The following is a 4,119-nucleotide window of genomic DNA, read 5'->3' on the forward strand; positions in this document are numbered from 1 at the left end:
CCCACATGTTTTGTTTCTCAGCCCAGTCTACCCTCCCCCCCACACACCTCACTAAGCAGATGTTCTTAGAAGCCAATGAGACCTATATACACTGACACGTGTATAAGTCGACCCAGATTTTCAGGGTGAATTTTAAGGCATATTCCCCCAACTTATACAGAAGTATATATGCTGCATATAATAAAGCAAAGCTGTGACTTTTTTTCCGTCTGTTTCCTCTAAGCTGCCATTGGCTTCCATTCACTAAGCTGCCATGATGTCATGGAATGTTCACACACCAGTCAGGGTGAAAGTGGTGGAAACTGAATGTTGACAAGGTTGCTGCGAGAAAGAGCATAGAGCTGCTAGCGCTTTGCACTGTTGGGAGGAAGGGGGGCACAAGCATTGGAACAGTGCAGAAAGGAAGACCCAGTAGAAGGAGAGATGGAAGATTTATGGGGCAAGCAGCCTGGCAGCAGGGAGGATGAAGGAAAAGGTACACTTCAGCTTAAAAAGGTAGGCAACAGCTTAAAATCAGATGTCAGGAAAGGACAGGTGTAGCATGTAGGAGCATATGGGAAAGACAGAGAGACAGTGATGGCACCAGGAAAAAAAAATACTACTGAGGCAGGGAAGAGGCAAAGTGCATTTCAAAGGCACACTTTCCCCAAAAGTTACATTTCAGGAAATCATATTATTGCTCTCATCCCAAACATAAATGGAAAGTCACCAATGAAGAACTGGTGTTTTGTTTTTTAAAAAAATATGTACATATATTGTATATATGGACAAATAGATGTCAGCGATCGATGACTTGCATGTGGGGGGTGTTGATTCCCCCCTCACTGCTATGTCTGGTGCTATCTATGGGGAGAGAAGAAGAAAGGGAAAGAGTTCAGATACATGTGATCCAATGAGAAGAGACTGGCGGGGTGGGGCCATTTCTCAGGCCTTTGACTGAGAACATCTGCATGCTCCTGATAGGAAGTAAGCAGGTAGAGGATCTCTGGAGGAGATTTCTGCTTGGGGGAGTGTATGCCAGTAAACTCGAGAAGATAGCAAGGTCAAGGAGGTGATGTGGGAAAGAACTCAGTTTCATATTGATTTGAACTAACCAGCCATTTACTTAGCTGAAGATTTCTAGATTCAAGCAGATGTATGGTTTAAAAAAAAAAATCACATTTCAGCCACCCCATTAGCATAAATAGATAAATAAATAAATCCAACAGTCTCCTTGAAATAGTTTCTAATAAAAATTTTCCGTAACTGGTTTCTAAATTATTTCTTTTTATAGTAAAAGCTGTATAATTAACCAGCCAGACATTGATTTCCAGTCATTACCAATTTCTCTGTGATTATTATTGCTTCCATAATCATCTTCACTATATTAACATAGATTAAGCAGCCCTTTAAAACCAAGCAGCTTCATTAGCTCAATGCACAGGAGAAGAAAGAGTGGAATAACTTAGCACTTCAGTTAAGCGTTACTCAGGGATTGAAAATACGTCCTACAGAGATGTGAGTTTTAACAAGGGAAGGCCAGAAGAACAAAAAACCTGACTGGCAATGTGAAGTCCTTCTAGGCCAGCCATTTTCAACCACCATGCTGTGGCACACTGGTGTGCTGTGAATGGTCCCCAGGTGTGCCGTGGGAATTTGGGAGAAGGTCATTTATCAATAGGATCATTGGGGGGATGTGAGCCCCCCATTGACAGCACAGTGTGTCTTGTCAATTATCAAAAAGCTGATGGTGTGCCTTGACCATTTTAGTGCCTTGCCAGTGTGCCGCGAGATTAAAAAGGTTGAAAATCACTGTTCTAGGCTATCTTCAGGTTTCAGGGGCCCATGGCAAGGTGCCCTCTTTGGACCCTCCTGAATGTGGGAGGGCTCCAATAGAGTTACTCTGCCACCACTGCACTTATATCTATGGGGTCAAAGGTGGTTTTGGGCACCAGCAGTAAATCCTATTGAGGGCCCCAACCCTGGGCAGCTGCTCAATGATGTTGATGTTGTCCCTTCCACACCACTTGATGAACAGATTGCCCATCTTACTGTCAGTCCATCTCACTGACAGCCCAGATGCAACAATCACAGCTTATTCATAGTCTTTGGAGTGACTGTAGTATCAGCTCAGCTGGTGGTGGTGGTAGTGGTGGTATGTAAGAGAGAGAGAGAGAGAGAGAGAGAGAGAGAGAACTTACCTTAGATGGCAAAAAAACAGGAAGTGGGGAGAATTATCAAGCATGTGTCAGGTCACAAAACATGGCTGATGGGCTGTGCTTGATGTGTTGGGTCTCATGTTCTGTGGGCCTGGTAAACACATGCCTGTTCAAAATGTCCAACAGAAGTATTACATTGTATTGAATTTCTGCTGAAGTGCATGACAGGAGGAAGAGATGCTCGAGGTATTGAAAGGTTTCCAGAGGCTCTAGCACCATGGTCCAGGTTCAGTGAGTGAGTGAGTGAGTGAGGGTGCAATCCTAACCCCTTATGTCACTGCTTTCCAGCACTGGCACAGTGGTGCCAATGGGACGTGTACTGCATCCTGCAGTTGGATGTCACTCACAGAGGCCTCCTCAGGTAAGGGAATGTTTGTTCTCTTACCTTGTAGCTGTATTGCCCTTATGTCAGTGCTTTCCAGCACTGACATAAGGGGTTAGGATTGCACCCTGAGTGAGTGAGTGAGTGAGTGAGAAAGCAAATGTACTCTGCTACAGTAGTCCCATGTTATTTTTCTATTCCTAGTTTATTCCTAATTTGATTTGAGTGCAACAATGTATCCTCCATGAATTTCAACCATGCACTGCCTCTCAGCTTCTCATTCCACAAACTTGACATAGCAAAGCAGAAAAGAGAATGAGAAGAGAATGTCCCTGTGCTATAGTCATAAGAAAAGATCTGTAAAAGATAATATTTAACTCTGATTTGTGTGGATTGCTAGAAGCCAGAGGGACAAGGTTCTGGTTGGCAATCTTCAATCTCGAAAGACTATGGTATAAGCCTACAGCACCCGGTATTCCCAGGCGGTCTCCCATCCAAGTACTAACCAGGCCTGACCCTGCTTAGCTTCTGAGATCAGACAAGATCGGGCATCTGCAGGGTAACAGTTGCTGACAAGGTCTTTTGGGGCCAGGTGGAAAGTGGCAGGAAGTGGAGGCTAGGTGGGTCCTCAAATGTAGTATCTGGATTCATACTAGGAATTGAATACAGAACGATCCCCACAATCTTATCAATGTCTGTCTTTGCTGGATAGAGCCATGGCAGCCTCTTAGTTCTATGGATGTGTGGTGTGTATTTCAGACAAAAAAAAAAAGAAATGGTTTTCTGTAGAGTAACACCTTTGTGTTAACACAGCTGTCAGTGTACAAAGTGTGAGGAAACTCTGCTTAGGTGGGAACATCTTGATAAATGCTGGGGGTGACAGACACAGGCATAAGCATGTATAGTCAATGACACAGCAGTTTCTATAAGAAAAAGGACAGGCAAGATCGAATGCATACAATAATACACCTTTGGGCAACTTCTAGCTTTAGAAGAAGTATAACTCTGAAGAATGTCAAAGTCATTCCAGGTGTTTGCAAGATTAGGAAGGAAGACAGGAAGCATGATCATTTTCCACTTCCTGTTCCCTGGGCTTTCCAGTATCATTTGAAACTGATCTGGTGGATTTCCCCTGGTGCTCAAAAACAGTTAAGGTTGATATACAGATCTATTTAGAACAGAAAGTGCTCATCAATTGTATAACTTCCTCCCTCCCCACTTTTATCATAAGCAGCCAAAATGGCTCATACATCAGGAAAGGGGAAACATGCACAGACCCAGCATACTCTTCAAGTTGGTGCAGGAAGGCTCCAACCTTCCCAGTGGTGCTCAGGCAGCATACTACTTTGTGCACTGCTGGAACGTATTTGCAGCTGCTGGAAAGGCTTGTTCCACCACCACTACAAGCCCACAGAACTGGGCTGCATGTGTAGTATTTTTCCCCCCTATTCAATCAAGTAAGCCCAGACTGCAATCTGAAGTGGTTTATTCCAGACACAGATTTATCACCATAATAGGAACAAGACCTGAGTCTTCAACCAGCTGAGGTTCCTTGTGCCCTCAACTGTTTTCTATAGTACATTGACTCAATCTCCCTTA

The 4,119-nt window shown here is 43.9% G+C and overlaps 1 pseudogene; it reads right to left on the bottom strand.

Moving 5' to 3' along the window:
- Nucleotides 1-2,977: 2,977 nt before the first annotated feature.
- Nucleotides 2,978-3,094, bottom strand: LOC136658096 (5S ribosomal RNA; annotated as a pseudogene).
- Between the last annotated feature and the right edge of the window lie 1,025 nt (nucleotides 3,095-4,119).

Source organism: Tiliqua scincoides, chromosome 7 (genome assembly GCF_035046505.1).
Source record: "Tiliqua scincoides isolate rTilSci1 chromosome 7, rTilSci1.hap2, whole genome shotgun sequence".
In the NCBI taxonomy this organism is placed as follows: Eukaryota; Metazoa; Chordata; class Lepidosauria; order Squamata; family Scincidae; genus Tiliqua; species Tiliqua scincoides.